Source organism: Felis catus, chromosome C1 (genome assembly GCF_018350175.1).
Source record: "Felis catus isolate Fca126 chromosome C1, F.catus_Fca126_mat1.0, whole genome shotgun sequence".
NCBI classification, from domain to species: Eukaryota; Metazoa; Chordata; class Mammalia; order Carnivora; family Felidae; genus Felis; species Felis catus.
The window spans coordinates 38812200-38836343 of record NC_058375.1 but is presented as its reverse complement, the minus strand read 5'-3'; the positions used below and the strand labels follow the sequence as shown (position 1 = coordinate 38836343).

The following is a 24144-nucleotide window of genomic DNA, read 5'->3' as shown; positions in this document are numbered from 1 at the left end:
GAAGGATAAATTGATTAAACAAAGGAGATAGGAGGGAGGTGGGTAGAGAAAGTTGCTCCAGAAAAAGAGAACAGCAGAAGCAAAGGCCAAAGGGCAGGAGGAAACTTGGCATGTTTTTTAACTTAAAGGATGCAAAACTGTGGCTGAAGCAAATATACTAAGAGAAAGATGAAGCTTGAGAGGTCTGTAGGGCCAGACGATGCAGGGAGGCAGGACCTCCTAGGGCCATGGGAAATGTTTTTAATGTTTTATCTCTGAGCATTGAGAAATGCTCATCTGGAAAAGGTTGTTGGTGACTGTAAGTCAGGTAGCAGAACTGATCTCAAAATCCCTAGAATTCAGAACAGAGCTATTGCAATTAAAGCAGCAATTGGGGCCTAGATCATGGTCTGAAAGTAAAAACTGAAATGTCATACAGCATAACTATGAGAATGTATCAGAAGTGAAAGGTCTTTTCAGGGAAATAAATCATGTAGTTCTGCAATTCCATGTACCAAACATGCTTGGTGTGTTTTCTCTGTTATCTGTTATCTCATTTAAACTTTCACAGCCACCATTTGAGGGAGAGCTACCAACTATTAACCCAGTTTTACAGGTGAGGAAACTGAGGCTCAGAGAGGTTAAGTAACTTGGCCAAGAGCATCCAGCTAGTAAGTATTTGTGCCAAGACCCCTGGATTCCAAGTCCAGTGTTCCTGTACTTCACCACTTTCTTTAAGAAAAAAAAAAAAGGCATCAAACTTGAGGAAAATAGTAAGCCTGAGGGAAAAAGTGACCTATGGAAACAGCTGATTCTGTAACATAGCTAAATTGCCATGGAATTTCAAACAGAACTTTATTAAATTTTTGTGCCAAGGGTCTAAATTGAGCCCCAGGTCCATCTGACCCAGCCACCTCCTTCCAGGAACACATATTAAAATTGGGGTGAGAGCCCAGAACAGTCAGATTCTGTCTCAAGGCACCTGTGCCAAGATTCCAGTTGAAATTTTTAATTGAGTTCAAACCCCTGTAAATGGCAATACACTAATCTGAATGTTGATTAAGCTTTCATTCTTGCTGCTGGAACGTTGCAGTTCTAATCCTGAGCTCCAATGCTGGGTTTGACTATTCCTTCTCACACTGTGATGACTGCCCTCTCCAGCCATCGGGGCTTGTTGCAGGCATTAATGGCAAGAGAAGAAACAGGGTAGAATTCTTGGTTCAATTTCTAAAGCTCAGCCCAGATGGATTCATGGCTTTTAAATCATGATCAAACCTTGAACTGTGCATGTAAAAAACTTTCTAAGTAAACAGGATGCATATGTTTAGATATTATCAGTGTCTGACTATCTGGCAGATAGTCCCTCAACTGTGGAGCCACATCCTGAGCCACATAAGAAATCTACATCAGGCAGTCTTAATGGTTAAAGGGCAAGCACAAGGGTATCTGGAAAGAGAACTTGGGTTTCATGGAAAGGCCATGGATTTGGGGAAGGCAAATTGGGGCTTGAATCTTACCATTGATCTTTATGGCTCTGAGACATTGAGGGTCACCCACTTGGAGGTGATTCCCCAGTTCCTAAGTGAGTTTTGAGGAAAGTGCCCATCACAGTACCTGACACATTTGTCAAGAGCCAGTTAGTGCCTTTCCTTTCTATCTGTCCAGCCAAAATATCCTCCTTCCCACCTTCTCACTCACAGGCCCTTAACCCCCCACTTGAATGTGCCTGTCATCCATACTCTTTCTTAGGGCTTCCTCCTCACTGCACACACCCATATTTTATCTGGGAAGGGAGACCTATCTCCAGGCTTCCCTGTTCCTGGTGACCTCTACGTGTAAGCCATTGACCCCTCCTCCACCTGAGAAAGGATTTCCTACCATTCTTTGTTGGGCAGGTGCACGATCATGCAAGCAAGAAGGAATAAAGGAACAAACCAGATGATGAGCCAAAGGATCCGGAACCCCCAGAAGTCTCTCAGCCACTGCCTCTCATTCTTTTCCCCATCTTTGCTAATAGTAATGCTGTAACAACTACCACTACTACTGTGACATTATGAGTGCTACTACTACTGCTATTCACTCTAGTACTGTGGCTGCTGCTGCTGCTGCTACCTCACTACTACTTCTAGAATATACTATTATGATTACAACACTTGTACTACTGCAGTTGTTGCTGCTGCTAGGAACATTACCACTCTTCTGCTCCAATTTACTAGTATGATTCTACTGCTACCCCTATTTCTACCACTACTGTAATGACTGCTTGCTAATGCTAGTGCCCTAATCAGTAATAATGCTTGCTAGGTGCCCTGTGTACAGGCGGAGTTTTGTAAGTGTCTTTCAGAATGCAGTCCAACCCTTTCTTCTTGCTAGTGGATAGATCTTAACATACCACCTCTGCCAAAGCACTTACTTTAATTCTTGTCTACATGTCTAGTTGCCTTATTGCCTCTTCCCGTGCCCCTTTCAGCATAGTGCTTAATTTAACATTGAGTTTTTGTAGAGCAGAGATCATGTCTGACTCACATCTGGGGCTCCAATGCTTTATCCTTGACTTACTGGATGCTGAAATAATAAATTAATAAACAAATAGACAAATAAACAAGTGACTTTTAGACAATCAGTGTTCACCAACAACTGATTGGGATGCTTGGGGAGACGGTAAGCTCCCCCCACCCACAGATGTTCCAGCAGAACACCCAGGGTTCCTGGAGATATTAAACTAGATGACCTTTGATTGTTCTTCCAAGTTGAAGATATTACAGTTCTTTGAGAAGTACAAGTGGCTGCTGAAAAGTCTCTGACTCCTGCATACTAGATGCATTGTTTTGAACTCCTTATGAAATGAAAGGATGTTAGTTACATTGATATGGATGTGAAGTTGTCAGGTCAGAGGCCTCCAGGCTTTAAGAAGCCTCCAATCAACAGCACCTTTTGATAGATAAAAAGACTGAGGTGCAGGAGGCCTTGCTTAAAATGGTGCTGCATGGTACAGGCCGAGCAGAGCTAACACCACCTCTGGCCTGAATGCCGTTCCAGACTGTTTTCATTCAAGTCGTTTGTCAGCTGACCGTGGTCTTCCAGAACCCAGCTGACCTCAAGAGGATTCATATTTCACTTTACTATCTCTAGGTAGTAAGGTAACTCAGCTACCTAAAACAGAGGGCTACCTACCCAATAAGGATTTGAAATCATTCCTGGTCATGCATCGTGGTCAGCCACCTTATATCCTCGTTTTGCCTCAGCATCCCAAGGGCTTTTTTCTTCCTAATGTTGTTGTCTCCTTTGTAAGTAATCTTTCAGCTTTGAGGGAATATTGTGACAGGACTAAAGGCTTCCTCTTTGAAAATCAACATTTTGGCAGCCCCTTGGTGTTCAGTTTCTGAAGGTGCCCAAGTCAGCCTTCCTCACTCATCTAACCACAGGAGATCATTATCCAATGACAGAGTTCCATTCCACTATCATTATCCTGTAATGAGAATGCCTACTTGGATGGAGGAGGGAAAAGATGGGGATCATAGGTGTGAGTGGAGACAGGGAAGACCCTGCCGACTTCAGAAAACAACTGTGCAGTTACAGGTGCCCAGCGGATTATACTGAATGGCATAACAGTATGTATATGCACACACATATTTCTTTATATAATATGACATAATATATAGTGGTGGGTACACAAATCTGTTTAATATTATACAATATATAATCATGTATGTACACACATATACATATATGTTTATTCATGTAAAGATAACAATTTCAAAGTGCTTTAAACATTTTATTATACAGCATCAGTTTTCTCTTCTTCTGATAACAACACCCTGATCTTACTTGGGGGAGTCACTCAAACGTGTGGTTTGAGAAGGACACCCACCCTTGGAGTCAGAGATGACCACAAGACCTCCTTGTGCATTAGTCAGTGAGCGTATTCCATCGCCCTCAGGCTGCAGAGTCATACTGCAGTTGAATATGTATATTAATTGTAAATACATGGTGATTGTTTAGAAAACACCACTGGCTTTGTGTCTCCTGAATTTACCCTTTTTGTTGCTCTTGTAAAATCCCCAGTTTAAAATACAAAGCAAATGAAAAATCTCTCCAAATTAGTTTCTTTAATTCCTCATACACTAAGTGTATTCTAAGTGCTGAGGACTGTGATGGGCACTAGCAATAAAAGGATGAGCAATACATGGTTCCTTGGGTAAGTCTTTTGCCCACACAAGACACTGTCAGTAATTCAGGAGCTGAAAGAAGTTGCCAGCCCACTTTGAGGATTTGCAAGGCTCAGGAGAGAGAATAAACAGGGGCCCACAAAGCATAAGTGTAAATACTTATGTCCTAAATCTCACTAACAAATTGTTAAAATACATACCTATCCTCCTATCTTGACAAATACACCTTCCATCATGACAAAATAGAAAGATACTTGTAAAACTACAGTTGTTATATGGTGAAAAGTTGACAGAATATCAGAGGTTTGAATTTAATTGCTATGTTAAATCTTTGGATATTTTCTTAGCAGAGAGATGGGGCCACAGTAAAAGATGGAGCCACAGTAAAAGGTGGGCCCAGAGAAAGGTTCCTTTGAGCCAGATCTAAGATTTGAATTAGAAAGTTGACTTCATTAATATCTCAGTTATCCAATGGTTTTATGTTCACTTATGTAACTAAGAAAATAGTCCCCTCTTAAGATAGGAAATACTTGAGTTTAAAGAGAATTTTTCCTGGGATAGTTGGGTTTACATGCTCACAGATGTACACACATAAATGTACTATTGCAGAAAATTGGAGCTGGGCTTTGTGGCCAAATGCAGAATTCATTAAATGCCAGTTGGAACAGATCATAATGAAGTTAAAAGTAAATTGGACGAGAAGATGTATATTTAATCATGGATGCTGTGCACACAATACAGTGAAATTAAAATATTCAACCATTAAAATCAGCTCAGTGCTGGGGCTATATGGTCTAAATCTAAACGAAAACATTAAATACGTGCCCAGACCTATATTATTCTTCTAATACAAATAGCACAAATCTTGAAGAGTTGAAATGTAAACAGTCAGGGTTATTTTTACAGCACTATGCACTTCTTCCAGATCCATAGCTAGAGATTTGTCACAGAATCATTCTCGGCCTCTCCTTTTAACTTCTGGATTCTTCTGAAACAATCAGAATAGCAGCTCTACCAGACCATTTGAGACCTTCTAGGCAGGTCAACCCTCACATTTCAGGCAAGCACCCAGCTAGCTCTTAGAAAGTTTCTGTGGATCAATGAGAAAAGTTCCAGATTTGTAGTCAGACAACGGGTTTGAATTGCACTTCAGCCATCTATGGAGTTAGAAAGCCTTGAAAAAGTTACTTAATTTCTCAAAGCCTCAATTTATTCATCTGTAAAATGGAAAGGTTGTAAAGTCATCCTTTCTGTGCCAGGAGTATCCCAGACGTACTTCTAGTATCATATTGTTTTATACTTTTTGGATAGAAATTTCTATGTTTAATTTCTGCTATATTTATAGATAATTTTATAAATATCAAAAAATTATATCAGAGGAAATTACCACCCTAATACCATCCCCAAAGATAACTACTGTTAATATGTTGAACATTTTCTTCCTAATTGTTTGCATATATGTATATACAGTTGAGAACATACGCTATCTACAATTTTATATCATTTAGTATTGTACTGTGAATATTGCCACATTATTTGAAATTATTTATAAATACTTTAAATGATTAAATAACATTCCTTTGAAATGATGTACCATACTTTATTAAAAATCTCCTAGTGCTTATAGTTTAGATAGTTCTAAATTGCCATTACTTTAAATAACATGACAATGGAGGCACATTATTTTGTAGCTATACTAGCATCACCCTTCCAATTATGAGCAGCAATGAAATTTTATTCATCTCTCTAAGTCCAGTGCTCAGCATGGTGCCTGAGAAAAGCAAAACCTCTAAAAATGTGTGCTGAATAGATGAGTGAATGAATGAGTGAATGAACACCAGCAAGTGTCCTTTCTTCTATGTCACTGGCTTTTTAAGGCGGGCAGGGGAAGGTTCTCTAGCTAAACCAGACACTGGGTGGTGGGAGGGGGGTTCTTTTCTAAGGCAAATGGTTACCATCCTTCTCTCACTTCCACCACCTATGCTTCTGTCAGATACATTTCTTCCCTAAAACTCAAGCATCAATGAGCCTTTTTTATTGGAAGGCAATCTCTGAAGCCATTTTTAGCTTTACTCACATTTTACCTTTGCCATGATCCACTGCATGTTGCATGTCAAATGACAAAAGTCTTAATAAATAAAGTGTTAATGACCTAATTAAAAAGAATCATACTGGATTCATCTCACTGGCAAGGATAGGAGCCAGAGGAAACACCTTGGTTTCATCAGAGAAAAGTAGATGTTCTCACAGGCACTGGAGAAGCCTCCCTTAAGAAGGGGGGGGGGGTGGTAGGGTGGGGCTTCATCCCTCAAACTTCTTCCCTGAATATAATAATCTTAAGAATAAAGATAGCATCTCCTGGGTGGCTCAGTCGGTTGAGCGTCCGACTCTTGATTTTTACTCAGGTCATGATTTAACAGTTTGTGGGATCAAGCCCCGCATGGGGCTCTGTGCTGACATGCAGAGCCTGCTTGGGATTCTCTCTCTCTCTGCCCTCCTCTGCCTGTGCTCTCTCTCTTTTTCTCTCTCTCAAAATGAATAAATAAACATTAAAAGAATAAGGGTAATAATAGGTATCATTTCTTGAGCTCTTTAGAATGTACTAATGCTCTACATGTTGTCTTTTTTGATGCCTACAAAAACCTGTGAAGAAGAAAAATAATAATAGATCCACTTGACTTATAAGGAAACTGAGTCTCTGCAAGGTTAAATAACTTGACTACCACAGTTGGGACACCTGAACTTTGTGGTGCTGAATGGCTGTGTGGCTGTGGGGCCAGACAGATATGGATTTGAATCCTGGCTCCACCACCACTTACAAGCTGTGTGACTAGGGGAAAGCTGTTTAACCTCCTTGAGGCCCCATCTGCTCACCTATAAAATAAAGATAATAATAGTAGCTAATTCATAGGCTTATATAACATTTAGTATCTGGTACCTAGTAAGAGCTCAATAAATGTTATATTATTACCAATTGTATTATTATTGTAATCATACTATTAATACTCTTGGTGATTATGATGGCAGTAATCAGGGGACACAGGGGCTGGGGCACAGGACATCCATCCAAAACTATATAAGACATACAGTACCTGCTCTCTAGGAACTTCCAATCTAACTTTGCCTACAACCACATAGCTAATACATAATAAAGCTGGGATTTGAACCAGAGATGTGGGATTTAAAAACACTTTTCTGGGGCATCTGGGTTGCTCAGTCAGTTAGGTGTCAGACTCTTGATTTCCTCTCAGGTCATGATCTCTCTCAATTCATGAGATGGAGCTCCACATTGGGCTCTGCCCTAACAGTGTAGAGCCTGGTTAAGATTCTGTCTCCCTCTCTTCCTGCCTCTCTCTCAAAATAAATAAATAAACATTTTAAAAAATAAAAACACTTTTCTGTTACCTACTACATCCCTGTCCTGTAGCACGTATATGATGTTATTGTCATTAGTAGTTTATGTTTGTTTTCCCCACAGAACTGAGTCTTTCAAGCTGGGAATTCTTGTGACTCACCTTTATGTCCCAAGTGCCCAGCACAAGCTCTGCCACAGAGTCATCTTGAGTACCTTCACTATTTTCAACCAAAGACGCTGTGTTGGACCATCTAGCCCCTGCTTCCCCAGGCCCTAGTCAAGGCCATGATTCCAATGTTTTTGTCCTTTTCTCTCTGTTTCATTCCCCCTCCCCCCACTCCCCATTACGATTCCGCAGTGAGTGATTCCCTCTGTCATCTCACTGTAAATTGATGACTCGGGCCTGCTGATGCACTGAGCCACATGGCTAATACATCAGCTAAATGGATGCCGAAAACACCACCTGCTCCTTCAGGCAAATGGCACTTTGGAAAATGGAATGTGTAATCAATAGAATTAAGCCTTAAGCAGAGCTCCATACCCATATCCCAGTGCAGGGCCTTGGCAGGCAAACAGTGGGAATTTTTTTTCTCTTTTCACAACCCTTTGAAAGCACATGGACTGGAGCTTGTTCAGCCAGCTCTGTTGCGACTATCAGAGTTGGCATAGTAGCCTCAGCACGCTGCCTTGTCCCTCCCTGTTCAGCTTCAGTGTCTCAGTCACTTGGCCTTTACGTCCAATCTCTAGGAGATTTGGAGGGGTAGTTTCCAATATGCTTAGTGAAGCATAGCCATCTGTATACACCTTAAACAGCAAAGAGTCTACAGTCAGACAGGTCTGAGTGTGACCTTAGGCAAGGGCACCTAACTTTTCAGAACATTGATTTCCTCATCCATGATATTGCAGTAATTATTCCCACCTCACAGGGTTGTTTTGATGCTTACACGTGTGAATTTCATATGTGAAGATGCTTTGTAAACTATAAAACATATGAAGGTTAATTACTATTATCATCATTATTATTCCAAGGTATGGATAGGAGCATAAGCTTCCTTTATATTTCCCTTTGGCATCTGTTATCCAAGGAAGTGGGTTTTCAGATTCGGCTGAGCATTTTTAAGATGAAGTAGTCATTGGCTTGACTTGGTTTTATTCTTTCTAGTATTATGACGCAAATTAGAAAATAGAATCCTGGAGCTAAAAGAACTAGTGGATGATTGGTCTGTATCTTTGTTCAGGTGAACAAACTGATGTCCAAAAGGAAGACAGGTTTGGCCAGTGTCACACTGTGAATTAGTGGCTCAGAGAGGGAGGGATGCAGGTGGCCTTAGTCTTGATTCGGGACTCTTTCCATGCAGCTGCCTAGTCAGGAAATTTTTAGGGAAGCATACCATGGGAAGATGATGACATTTACCTATTAGGGCCAGCCTGCCTTCAGCCTAGAATCCCCCTTTCCTTTCTTCCCATTGTGCTCATATAACTCCCCTAACAATGACTCTTCCTTACACCCCATCCTCCTTCTAGGAAGCAGAAGTTTCTCTTGCTGGCTGCAGGAGTTACACATACTGAGCACACAAATGTAGGGGAGCCCCTTCTTAGAATTCTTATAACACTTGACTTCATCATTTATTTGGCCTTTAATTTTATACAAGATCTCTTTTTTATTTTATGTAAGATCTCTTGTGTTGTTCTCTGTGTTAACTAAATCCAATAGTTCTCAACGGGAGGTGATTTTGCTCCCACCTCCACCCCCAAGGACATTTGGCAATGTCTGGATACATTTTTGATTGTCAACACTTGGGAGGGGCTGTAACTGGCATACATAGTGGGTAGAGACCATGGATGTTGCTTAACATCCTGCCATGCATAAAACACCCCCTCACAATGAAGAATTTTCTGATCCAAAATATCAATAGACATAGGGTTGAGAACCCTAACCTAGCCCATTTGTAGGGTTCTGCCTTCCCTTCTTTGGCCAGTGCATCAGAGGTCTGTGAGCAATCTCTGCACTTGAATGATGCCTTGCTATAATACCCTCAGTAGATTCAACATAATAAAATCTAAATAAACATTGCTTGGGTGGGGAATAGATTGATGGGGGCATGAATCAGGCAATGTGTACAGAGGAAAGAGCACTGGACTATAAGTCAGGAGACAGATGTTTGGTCAAAACTTCACCACCAGGAGGGTAAGTGTTAAAGTGGGACCATATTAGTGGCTTTCAAACTGTGCTCCATAAAGCCTTAATGACATCCAACCCACTGTACCTGGTGTATCCTAAGGCTTTTGAATGTCATTTCTTTTGTATGGAGGGTTCCACACATTTAGAAATGTATAAACCACTGAGAAAGCTCAACGCTAAAGATACTTTTAGACCACAATCCCTCAGAATACTCCTCAGAGAAAGACATGTCTACAGGTTCTAATTTTTAACAGGCCCAAAGAATGCCTCTTGACTACAGTTTATATGCTCCAGTCTTTTTGGGGGGGACAGTGGCTCTGTCATCCTTCTGGTTTGGAGACTTGCCAGCTCCTTGATCTTCTTGTGCTGTACAGCAAGAAGTCTGTCTGCCCTCAGGTATCTGAGTACTCAGGGATGGGGTCTGGGAAGGATTCCTGCTCCTGTCACTAAGAGGGCCTAAACCAGATGTGAGGAGGAAATAGCTATTTGGCATACTTAAACCCAAGAGTCTATATTCCGGGACTAAGCTCTCATGCAGGAGCAGGGATGACCTGAGACCTGACTCAGTGAGATGTTATGGCAGCCTCTGAAGGGAGGGCATGTCTCATACCAATAGCAGCAGATCAGAGGAAACACAGCTGAGGACACAGAGAAGAGTCAGGAAAGAAACTCAGAGACGGAGAAACTGCAGGAGAAAAGACACCAAGAGTCTTGATGTTTGTGATGACTGACAGTGGCTGTCTCTTAGTGAGTAGATGTTCAATAAACATACATTTGTAATGAAGTATTAGAATTGTCATTATCACCATGATTAACAAGCTGTCTAGGTTTGCAGAGGTAGGAGCAGGATCAAGCCAGTAGCTTAATATAATTGTCAGTGTCGGGTGAACTGTTTCTGCTCCTGAATGCTATTTGGCACAGAAACCCCTTTTACTCCAGTCACTCCCATTCCTACATGGTTCACATGGGAAACTGACACCCAAAGTGGGCAGGGACGTGGCCTGAGTCCCACAGCAAGTCACTGTGGGAATGAGAAGGCAGCTGTAACTAATGGCCAGGTGAGGATCCTTAGCAACATACCAGGCTGCCTCTTGGGAGGACAGAGTTCCCTTCATCTTTGGCCATCTACAGAGCAGAAAGGTCACATACCATCTCACCAAATCTCAACATTGTCCTTAAGAGAGTGAGGAAAAACAAATACATACAAAGGAATGAATGAACAAACAAATAAAGGAATAAGCCATTCCTAGCTTGACTGGGAGCCAGACTTGACTGGGGCATGGGGAAATAAGTCCCCCACCCCTGCAGTAGGCCTGCTTGACTCTGCGCCCTGTCAGCATGACCAGCAATCCAATAAGGCAGTACCCCGGCTGCGCCATTAGCTCATTAGGTGGAGGCGAGTGTCTGCATTGATCTGTTTATCTCTCAGGCCCGGCTGCTGGAGAAAGGCCAGCTGTTTCCCTGAGAGCTGCCTTTCCTCTTGACTCATCACAGAGCATCAGGGGAGTCTGCTCCTTTGTCCCTTTCAACCTCAAGGTCACTGGAGTGCAGAGCAAGAACTGGGCCACGGTGGTGCCTTTTGAGAGCTTTTTCTTTTTTTTCTTTTTTGTTTTTCTTTCTTTTTTTTTTTTCTTTTTTGGTTGAATCGTCTGAGAGCTTCAGACATTGCATCTCCTCCTACATCCTTTTAATTCTCCCCTGGAAATAACCCTGCAGAAAACTGAAGGATGTTGTAGGAAGTGCTTGGGTGTGAAGGTGAACAAATCTCAGTTTGAATCGGGCACTGCTAGTTGCATACTAGCTGTATGACCTTGGAGAAGTCATTTCCCCTCTCTAAGACCCAATTTTCTCATTTGCAAAACAAGGTTAATAGCACATATAAAAGCACTGTGAAGACTCACGGAAATAAATCTGTGAGAGGACAGGTGCAATGTCTAGCTCAGTTCTAGACACCCAAGAAACCTCAGAAAATCTTACCTAACCTGCCGTTTCCAAGGTACAGTGTTCTTTTAGGCAAAAGGAATAGTATATCAATCAGGAATCCCTCATGAGATTTTTGTGAGATTGATGCAAAAATATCTGGGGCAGCATAGCTATTGTTATATAAATAATGCCGTTCATAGAAGGAACTTTAAAAATGGGCAATATCAAGGATGTATGATCTTCCACCCTGGATGCAATTGGGTACTTTTTAACTGGCCTACATATCTGTTGTCTCCTACTTGGCATTTTACTCATGAAAATTAAATTGCCTAAAAAGGTACACGTTAATTGTACTTAATTCTTTTAAAAATAGGAAATAGTTTATTAAAACACCAACACATGACCTCTAACTAATAATAATTGGGCCTGGGTTCTACTAGGTAATATCGGCAAACTACATTTTTCCAAACTACAGATGTTCCCTGACTTACATGATGGTTCCACTTAACGATTTTTCCACTTTCCAATGCTGTGAAAGCAATAGCATTCAGTAGAGACTATACTTCAAATTTGAATTTTGATCTTTTCCTCTTGCAATGGCAGGCAGCAGCAGCAGCAGCAAGCCACAGCTCCCAGGCAGCCACGCGATCACAAGGGTAAACCACTGATGTACTTACCACCTCTCTGCACCCACACACCCCGTTTCTCGCCTTCAGTATGGTATTCAACAAATGACATGACGCATTCAGCACTTTATTATAAGATAGGTTTTGTAGTAGATGATTTTGCCCAACTGTAGGCTAATGTAATTGTTCTGAGCATGTTTAAGGTAGGGTAGGCCGAGCTATGATGCTCCATAGGTTGCATTCAATATGTTTTCAACGTACAGTATTTCCAGCTTGCAGTGGGTTTATCCAGACCCCATTGCAAGTCGAGCAAGATCTGTACACACCTCCATACTTTTTATTTGATTACATGTTGTCAATTTAACTGTTATCCCACTTTTCATTTTCTAACATTTTTCTTCTTTTTATGTTGCTGTACAATTCTTAATACAATACTATATTTAAACTATAAACATACTCATTGTAGAAAATATACAAAAGTAGGAGAATTTAAATTAAGTTGTTGCTAATTCCACAAGTGGACATATCACTATATTTCTCGCCAACTTTTTTCTTTGTATTTTTTTAAAATTTTTAAAATGTTTTATTTATTTTTGAGAGAGAGAGACAGTACAAACAGGGGAGGAGCAGAGAGAGAGGGAGACACAGAATCTGAAGCAGGCTCCAGGCTCTGAGCTGTCAGCACAGACCCCGGCATGGGGCTCGAACTCATGAACCACAAGATCATGACTTGAGCCAAAGTCGGAGGCTCAACAGACTGAGCCACACAGGCACTCCTGTATTTTCATATATTTTTAATAAAATGAGTGTTATACTGTATTTTCCTTTTTTCTACTCAACACTATATATCATGACCATTTCACATATTCCAAAAATTCTTCAAAAATAGGATTTTAAGAATTACATTGTATTTCATAGTATGAATGCGAATAACTTAATCATTTCCTCTTATTCAACATTTAGGTAATTTTCAATGTTTTACAGTTTAATGAACACTGTTGTAACTTATGTTGGTATCTGATTATTTCCTTAGAATAGCATTCATTCAGTACTTATCAAAGGCATTGACAATAATTTATTGATTACTTAAAGAAAAATGGCCCCCTTTTAAGTGCTAGGTTTGCATGCTACTTTGTTAGAGTCTGGGATACCCCCTGGTGGATGTTAATGAACATGGCCAAAATCTGTCACATATGCCCTGGTGTGGAATTCAAAGCTTCTGGGTACACAACTTTTGGAATTTGGCATATGCAAAGAACTTGTCTACACACACACACACACACACACACACACACACACACACACACACACCAAAGCTACAGGAGATTCAAATGGAATAATCAAATGAAAAAAAAAATCAAGAAAGCTCAGACCTAAAGTTGTTTTCAATTTGAAACTCGGCCTCTGGCTGCCTTGCCTCCCTCCCAGCCCTCCCTATCCCTGCAGCGTAACAATCAGAGGCTGTTTCCTCTGTGGCTAGAGATGTCCTAGACTAGAAATCTGCCCATTAGGACACTAGATGGAGCCAGATGGGAAAGTTTATTCTCTAACTGCGGTGGAACCATTTTCTCTGCACTTTCCTCTTCAGGAACTGTTGCATGATATGGCTGGTCTCAGAAAACCTACTTCTCTGATATTCTTCTTCCATTGAGCTGCCCTCAGTCAGTCATCAAACATTTACTAAACCCTCGCCATGGGTCAGCTATCAGACACAGAGCTGAGTCAAACACAGCCATGCTGTGGAAGAGCTTATGGACCAGTGTGAGAGGCCACCAGATTAACAAACGGTTGCCTCTTTGCCTTCCTGCCCTCTTACCGGTCTCCAGCAACCAGGCCCAACAGTATCTCCTGACCACACACTATATTTCTCTGTCTCCTTGGCTTTGTTCTTGCAATCTCCTCTCTCAGGAAAGCCTTTATCTGTCATTTCTTCATATCTGACTCTGACCCCTATCAGGCCCATTCCAAATGCTTCCTCCCCTGGGAAGCCTTTCCTTATTCTTCCCACACAGAGGTCCCTTTGATTCCTTTACTTCTTTAGCTCAGCAGTTCTCAAACTTTTGTATACATCAGAATCACCTGGAGGATTGTATCCTACTCTCACTGTTTCCAATTTAGTAGATCTGGTGTGTAGCCTAAGAATTTGCATTTTTCACAAGTTCCCAGGTGATGATGATTATGCTGGCCCAGGGATCTCAGTATGGGAACCACTTGCTTAGTGGTTTTGAGCACTAACAAGTGCCAAGCATTATGCTACATGTTAGTGATATCACAGTGACCAAGACAGTCCCTGCCCTTGAGGACAGCACAGGCCAGGGATGGGAGAGATAAATAGGGCAACACTTTGCTGTGCCATAGGAGTGTGAGGAGTGCTCCAGAAACACAAAACATGATGCAATTAACTGTTACTCTGGAGTTGAGAGGACCAAAAACTTCCCAAAGGGAGTGGCATTTGAGCTGGCTTGGAAGAATGACTTAGACTCCACTAGGAATAGAAAAGGTCAACAGCATGTGCCAAAGCATAGTGGTACAAAAAGCCATACCATATTTAGAGTGTGACAGATTTATGGGGAATGGGATATAGGGAGAATGGGCAGTGTCCTTGGAAATGTGAGCATGATAGGACATAAAGCTGGAGAGGTTGGCATAAAGGTCTTGAATGCCATGCTAAGAAGTTTTCATTTCCTCCTCCACATAATGAGGAAATAATAAAAAAGTAAAACAGAAAAATCACATGGTAGAGATTTCCTTGAGGAAGAATCAGTTTGACTGCAGTGTGGACTTTGGACTGCCAGCGGCCAGAGAAGGGGAGTGAGACCAGCAGGGATGCTGCTGCAGTTACCTAAGCAGGAAATGGTGAGGACCACACTAAAGCATTGAGATGGGGAGGACATAGCGGACAGGGGGGTCTGGCGGGCTTGGACCCAATCCTGCACATCTGCGGAAGAAACACAAAGGTCTTTGGAACCATAGCTCAACTTTGCTCTTCCTCCCACTCCTTCTCTGACTGACCTCCCTGCCACCATTCTTGTTTTCTTGCCTGGTTCCTATAACTAAGTCCTGCCCTGGGTAGAGCACACACCTCCTGGACTTTTCTGCCTCAAATCCCATTTCCTCCCAGGGATGGTGGTCCTGCCTCTATCTTAAGTCTGTGTATATTGGTTTGGATCTGCATTCACGCCCCTGCTCTGTCACACCAATTTCACTGGGGGCCTTGGGCCATTTAGTTTGACCACTGGATGTCTTAGGTTTCTCATCTATCAAGTGGGAAAAATAATTCTTCCTGGCTGGCCTTTATCACTGTGTTCTTGTGAGGTTCAAATGGTAACAGATGTGAACAAGCTTTGATGTGTTACTATTGCCATGGAACCTGCAGCTGCCTTTAGAAGCCATTTCCATTGACTAAGAATGCCCATTTTGATAAAATTTGTCTTTCAATTTGAGAAGTTTTTTAAAATTTTTTTATTCATTTTTGAGAGACAGAGAGACAGAGCACGAGCAGGGAAGGGGCAGATAGATGGGGAGACACAGAATCCGAAGTAGGATCCAGGCTGTCCGCACAGAGCCCGATACAGGGCTCAAACTCATGAACTACAATATCATGCCCTGGGCTGAAGTCGGACACTTAATACTTTTATTTAACCTACAGACATTCAAGTTAGACAGCCAGCAAGGTATTTGCAAAAGTAAGTAAAAAATCACTGGAAATCAAGTCATTATTTAAACAGTTTGAAAATTATATGGATGTTTAATTCAGTAAATATTGAGACCTACTCCATACCAGGCATTATTCTTAACACTTAGGATACATTAGTGGTCAAAGTACATGTTCTTCTGAAGCTTATTGTTTACTGGAGAAGATAAACATAATAAGTAAATTAAATAGAATGTTAGAAAATAGTAAATACTGTGAAAAAAATGAAAAAGAAGATATTGGGGATATCTACCTGTTTTCTGTCACTACCTAGCTCATTATTGAAATGCATTATATAAATATTTTTGTTACATTTTGTTTAATTTTGCCTATTTCCCATAACCCATAATAATAACGAGTGCACATTCATTAAATAAAACTTAGAAAATTCAAGAACATAGGATAATAATAATAATAAATCATCCCTAGACCCATCACCCAGGGATAGTCATCATTTTTATCTTGGTGTGTATTCTCTTACTGAAATGATTATATTATTTGCAACTACAATCCCCATATGTTCACTTCTTCATTTGATAAAGTTTTTTTAATCATCCCATGTACTATAGTTTCCATATAAGGCATATGAAACAATGGAAAGATACAGATTTTGCAGTCATTCTTTTTTCTCCCTTTACCAGTTGTGTGTGGCCTTACATAGGTTATTCAACTTCTCTGAGTCTCCATTTCTCTCTCTGCAAACTAGAAACTGTGATTCCTTATGGTGTTGTCATGAAGACTGAATAACTTTAACAAGATAGGGCCTAGACAATGCCTAGCACATAATCAGTATTTAATAAACACTGATCTACTTCTTCTCTTTTTTTTTATTCATTAAACAAATACAATAAGTACAGCATCATGTTAGGCACAGAAGACATAGCACTCTTCTCTTGGAACTTAACGTCCAGCTGGGTCGATTATCTTAGAAAGGAGCCAAGGAAGACCTCCCAAAGAAAATGACAATTAGGCTAAGACTTGAAGGGTAAATAGGAGTTAGTCAAACATTTGGGATGTTCTAAGCCAGTCCAAGATCCCAGAAGCAAGAGAATATAAGGTACACTAGAGAAAGTCAAAGCAATTCAAGATGGCTGGAGTACAGTAGGGGAGTGATGAGAGCAGAATCCACAGGGACAGTAATTAAAGGCAACTCCTGAGAACAGTATTTCTCTGAAGGAATTTGGCAAGGGAATGACATTCTCAGTCAATTGCATCTTAGAAAGATACCTGTAACTTCAGTGTGGAGATTACTGGAGGCAGAGACACCAGACATGAGTCATTGCAATAATCAACATGAGAAACTATATGGACTCTAACTGGGATAGTAGCTTTAGGAATGGAGAGGTAGACAAGTTAAGGTCTGTTCATGACCTAGAACTGATAGATGTCAGTGAGAGAGCTGAATAGTGGGGGGGGAATCCAGAATAACACCCAGGTTTCTAGAATTGGTAACTGGGGGGCGGGGGTGGTGATGCTATACACTGAGCTGGAGACAATTCACTGGAGCAGGAGCAGGTTTTAGTGAAAAACATTCACAACCCCAGTTGAAGACATGTGGATTTTGTGGTAACTGTGGGACATCATTCTAGCTATATTAGGTCAATGTCTCAGACCAGTCCATGCCCAGTTCTTGCTCTCAGACAATCCACTTTTCTTCCCAATTTTGTCTTATGGCCCAAAGTTCTAGCAGACAGATCTAGAATACTCTAGTAGAAGCCATCTTGAGTGAAAAGGGTCCAGAATCTGCATAGGGAATGGGGGGTTCAAGACCAAAACAGAATTTATAGAAACATTCATTAAAAAGTTGGCCCCATGAGGGCACCTGGGTGGCTCAGTCAGTCTAGCATCCAACTCTTGATCTCAGCTCAGGTCATGATCTCACAGTTTGCGAGATCAAGCCCTGCATGGGACTCTGCTTGGGATTCTCTCTCCCCTGCTCTCTCTCTGCCCTTACCCCACTCACTCTCACTCTCTCTCTCTCAAAAAAACTAAAAAATAGTTGGCCTCATGATTAATTAGGAAACTTGTTTAATGAAGATCAGAGAATACACCAGAGTTTGGGCATCACATTTCTCAAACAAATGATCCCGACACAATCTAACAAGGAATTTTTGCTGATTTGACAATTTACGTGAAAGGTCTCATAGAGATTTAAAATTTAAACTGACAGTAGTTTCACATTTAAGAAATTTCCTTGAAGAAAAATAAGATTACACCCATTAAGTTCATTCGTTCTCCACATATTTACTAAGCAGGCACTTGTAGCAAAGCCCTGTGCCAAGTTTAGGAACACTGAGATGAAAGAGTCCCTGCCAGGAAAAGCTTCAACTCTAGTGGGAAATAGTCAAGTAAACAAACAATGGCAAGACAGTGAGAGAAATATTAGGATAGATGCCAAAAACGGGGTGCAGAGTGTAGAGGCTGCTTTTAGGCCAACAGGCTTGAGCAATGGAATGTAGAAAGGGCCGCAATGACCACCTGGCTGAATACAGACACAGGCCGATCAGGTGACCCACCTCAAAATACCCCTTGACCCTAACTGGCCAATGGGCTACTTACAACTAGGCACAGTTACCAAAAAGGGGAGAATTCCAAATGTCGCCATACCTTTAAAACAGCCCTCACCGACTGCCTCATTTCAGACAGCCTCTTCTCTGCTGTCCTGCCCATCACTCCCTTTTGGTGTATCCAGTAAACTTCTACCTCCTTTGTTCTGCCTCTGGTGAATTCTTTCACCTCCTGTGCCACTAGCTTCCACCCAATTGTCACCTCATATTTGGGGGCCCCCATCTGATCAAGAGATACCCTATTTAGGCACCACAGAGAGGAGAGCATAGGGAAAGAGTTTCTTAAGGACATGGAGGTTCAGAATATTAACTGCACCATAAGGTTTCTCTTAGTTTTGAAGAAACCCTATTACTCAATATTTAATAAACTATTTTTTCTTTTTTTATTGAAAGGTTATTGTCAAATCTCTGAGTAATATTTTTGGATTATTAAGGAATATCTGACAACTTTGATGGTCATCAACAATATTCTCCAATCCCCCAAAGCTGATAATCAGAGAAAATGACCCTCAGAACACTGTTTATCTCTGGCACTGAGACAAATAAAAAGAAAAAAAAAAGAAAAATTACACATTTTTTTGATGTTTGGAATACTAATGTTCTCCTTATGAAAAGGAAAATCATTTAAAACTATATAGTGAAATAATTGCTGCCACCACCATGTAAGCTTCTCTATTCATGCAGAGTAGGGATTTCAAGACTAGAAAAGCACCACATGCTTTTGCTTCACTTAGAAGAGACAGTGTGGAGTATGAATAGGATTTGGAGTCAGACAGACCTAGGTCTTTATGACCTTGAAAAAGTCACAACCTAGTTAAGACTCAATTCTTTAATTTGTAAAACATACTTATATAATATAAAATGTACCTCAGAGGACAGTCATGGGAATTAAGTGGGATATTTGGAAAGCTTAGTGTAATGCCTAGATTTCCCCCCAGTTTTAGTGAAGTATAATTAACAAATAAAAATTGCATATATTTAAGTTAGACAACTTGATGTCTTGATATGTGTATATATTGTTAAATACTCACCAAAATCAAGCTAATTAACATATCCATCACCTCACATAGTTGCTCTTTTCTTCCTCTTGTTTCTAATGTGATAACACTCAAGAACTATCTCTTAGCAAATTTCAAGTAAAAGTAGTGTTATTTACTATAGTCACCATGCTATACATTAGATCTTGAGAACTTATTCCACTTATAACTGAAAGTTTGTAACCTTTGATCAACATCTCCCCATTTCCTTCCAGCTTCTGGCAACCACCATTCTACTTTCTGCTTTTATGACTTTGATGCAGTATTTTGTCTTCTGTGTCTGGCTTATTTCATTTAGCATAATGTTCTCCAATTTCATCTATGTTGTTACAAATGGCAGGTTTTGTTCTTCTTCGAGGCTTGATAATATTCCATTGTGTGTGTGTGTGTATGTTTATATATATATATATGTATACACATGTATATATGTGTATACATATACACACACACGCACACCACATTTTGTTTATCCATTCATTTGTTGATGGACATTTACACTGTTTCCGTAGCTTGCTATTGTGAATAATGCCACAGTGAACGTGGAAGCACAGATGTCTCTGTGAGATACTTAATTTCATTTTCTTTGGATTTTTTTTAAGGTTTTAATTTAAATTCCAGTTAACAGTTTAATATTAGTTTCAGGTGTATTAATTCCGTGATTCGACATTTCCATTCAACAGCCAGTTCTCATCACAACAAGTGCACTCCATAATCCCCATCACCTGTTTAACCCATATCGCAATGCACCTCCCCTCTGGTAATCATAGTTTGTTCTCTGTAGTTAAGAGTCTATTTCTTGGTTTGCCTCTCTCTCTCTTTTCTCCCCACTATGATCATTTACTTTGTTTCTTAAATTCCACATATGAGTGAAGTCATGTGGTATTTCTCTTTCTCTGACTGACTCAATTTTACTTAGCATAATATTCTCTGACTCCATCCATGTCATTGCAAATAGCAAGATTTCATTCTTTTTTATGGCTGAGTAATATTCCATTGCATATGTATACCACATCTCTTTTATCCATTCATCAACCGATGGACATTTGGGCTGTTTTCATAATTTTTACCCAGAAATGGTACTATTGGATCATAAAGTAGTTCTATCTTTAATTTTTTGAAAAACCTCCATGTTTTCCATAGTGACTATACCAATTTGCATTCCCACCAAGAGTGTACAAGTGTTCCTTTTTCTGTATATACTCACAATACTTGTTATCTTTTATCTCTCTAATAATAGCAAGTCTACAGATATGAGGTAATGTCTCCTTGTAGTTTTGATTTGCATTTCCCTAATGACTGGTGATATTGAGCACCTTTTCATATACATGTTAGCCATTTGTATTTCTTCTTTTGAGAAATGTCTATTCAGGTCCTTTGCCCATTTGTAAATAAAGTTATTTGTTTCTTTGCTATTAAGTTGTATGAGTTTCTTATATATTTTAGATGTTAACCCCTTATCAGATATATGATTCGCAAATATTTTTTTCTCACCCCATAGGTTGTGTTTTTACTCTCTTGGTTGTTTTCTTTGCTGTGCCGAATCTTTTTAGTTTCATGCAATCCTACTTGTCTGTTTTTTGTTTTGTTGCCATGTTTTTTGTGTCATATCCAAAAATTCATTGTCCAGACCAAGTTTAAGACACATTTTCCCTAATGCTTTACAGTTCGTTTAATTCTCTAATCCATTTTGAGTTTGATTTTTGTATATGGTATAAGGGTCCAATTTCATTCATATACAGGTTTCCTAAGTTATTTATCAAAGAGAATACCTTTTCCCCATTGTATGTTGTTGACACCTTTGTCAAAGATCAGTTGACCCTAGATGCATGAATTTACTTTGGGACTCTGTATTATGTTCCACTGGTATGTATGTCTGTTTTATGCTGGTACCATACTGTTTTGATTACTGTTGCTTAGTATATATTTTTAAATCAGAAAATGTGATGCCTTTAGCTTTGTTCTTCTCGCTCAAGATTGTTTTGGTCAATCAGGGTAATTTTTAGCTCCATATGAAGTTTTGGATTTTTTTCTATTTCTGTGAAGGATGCATTGGATTTTTTTTTTATTGAAACGTAATTAACATACAGTGTTACATTAGTTTCAAGTGTATAATATAATGATTCAACAATTCTATATGTAACTCAGTGCTCACCATGATAAGTGTAGTCACCATCTGTCACCAAACAACATTACAATCATATTGACTATATTCCCTACATAGTACTTCTCATCTCTGTGACTTATTTATTTTGTAACTCGACGTTTGTACCTCTTAGTCCTCTTTATCAATTTCACCCATCTGCCCACCCACCTCCCATCTGTCAACCACCAGTTAGTTCTCTGTGTTTAATAATCTATTTTTTTGTTTGTCTCCTTTTTCTTTGTTTTGTTTCTTAAATTCCACGTATGAGTGAAATCATATGGTATTTATCTTTCTCTGCCTGACTTACTTCATTTAGCACTATACCATCTAGGTCCATCCCTATTGTTATAAATGATAAGATGCCATTCTTTTTTATGATTAAGTAATATTCCATTGTGTAGGTATGCCACATCTTCTTTATGCCACTTGAATTTTGATATAGATTGCATTGAATCTGTAGGTCACTTTGGATAGTATGGAAAATTTAATAGTCTTCAATTTCTCACTTATCTCTGTATTCTTTGAGTTTCTTCATCAATGTTTTATAATTTTCAGTGTACAGGCCTTTTATCTCTTTGGTCAAGTTTATTCCTAAGTATTTTATTTTTGAATTGTTATTGTGAATGGAATTGTTTTATTAATTTTCTCTTTGGGTAGTTCATTGTGTATAGAAATACAATTGATTTTAGTATGCTAATTTTGCATCCTCCAACTTTACTGAATTTGTTGATTAGTTCTAAAAAGTTTGTTGAGTATTTATGTGCCTGCTTTTTTTCTTGATTTTGTTTAAATGTACATAGCCGTGAAATAATGTGTAACATGCCCACATCTGAACAAGTATCTCTAACTTATATGCATCTTTTCTGACTTCGGTGCATTTTATTTTAACACTCACTGACTTAATGCATTCACTTACTACTTATAAAACATTAAGTTTCTAGGACTTTGCTATCATAAATAAGATGACAGGTCAGAATATGTTAAATTGGAAACATTCTAGAAACTTAGGGGTGAATATTGGCTCTAGTCAATGGATCAATTGCCATTTTTTTGACACCAAGTTTTTGCTGGTGTGGAGATGGAAGACACTAACCTTTACCACTTTGATCCCTAGAATTCCTAAATGTATTTTCATGATATAACTTCCCAGGTATAGTGACTTATTTTTCTGAATCAAGAGACAGAGCACTACGGACACAGATAAATGTGCTGAAATGAGCATTGTAAACAGAGAGTTTGAAATCCATTCAGTTTGTGGATCCTGAGGAACTTAACAGAAGACCATGGCGGAGGGGAAGGAAAAAAAAAAAGTTAGAGAGGGAGCCAAACCATAAGAGAATTTTAAAAACTGAGAATAAACTGAGGGTTGATGGGGGGTGGGAGGGAGGGGAAAGTGGGTGATGGGCACTGAGGAGGGCACCTGTTGGGAGGAGCACTGGGTGTTGTATGGAAACCAATTTGACAATAAATTTCATATTAAAAAAAATAAAAAAATAAATAATAAAAGAAAAGGAAATCCATTCAGTTTAGTTCAGCAGACACTTACAAAGCATTTATTAGAGAAACTTCCCCACCAGCACTTGAAACTTGGCCCTAACCACATGGTTTATATGTGTCATTACCCTCTATGAGTCTTATTCCTTGGTTGGGAATAGTGTTACCAACCCCAATGACTACTATTAATCAGATTAAATTAAATCATGAAAAATAGTAGTTCTCAACCCTGGCTGTGTCTTAGTATCACCTGGAAAGATTTGAAAACCTATACCTTCCCCCAGAGTCTGACTTAATTGGTTTGGTGTGGGGTCAGAGCTCCAATAGTTTTTAAAACCCCAGGTGATTGTAATGTGCAGCCTGGGCTGAAAAGCACTGAGATAGATGAAAGTTCCTGGCTCAGTGCCTGACATTTCCTGAGGAACCCTGACCTCTTTCTCTTCCTTAAGTGTCAGACTCTGTTGGGCACTGGGGACACAAAGGTCAGACATACCCCTGTCCTCAGGTTGCTCTCCGGCTCGTGGGGAGGGTCGACAAGGAAAGAAATCATTACTCTGTGGTGTGATAGGTACAATAAAAGAGATTTGGATAAAGAAGAAAAGCCATGCTGGAGAAATGATTGACTATCTCAGACAATCTAGGGCATTTGGTATCATAAGTCACTGTTGGTCACATTTCCACCTGGACACATGACCTGGGCTCCAGGCAGGCCCCGCACTAACTTACTGTGTGGCTATAGGCAAAGTTTCTCTTATTAGTGCTTGACTTTCCTTATCTATTAAACAACATCCATTTAAAAAAGTGGTCCATTACCCACCCCATCCCCACCACCACCTCACAAAACTGTTGGGACATGAAAGAAGGAACAATAGAACACTTTATAAACATATAATTAATGACATGCATGTTCTGGGAGGGAGAACTACTGCTTTCACATCAGTATCTAAACATGGTGAAGTCTGTTCCGTCTTAAAA

The 24144-nt window shown here is 39.8% G+C and overlaps 1 protein-coding gene across 9 annotated transcripts in view; it reads left to right on the top strand.

Moving 5' to 3' along the window:
- LOC101099137 (AGBL carboxypeptidase 4) overlaps positions 1-24144 on the top strand; it is a 1457496-nt gene that overhangs the window by 1049945 nt on the left and 383407 nt on the right. The gene's annotated exons all lie outside the window — the stretch shown is intronic.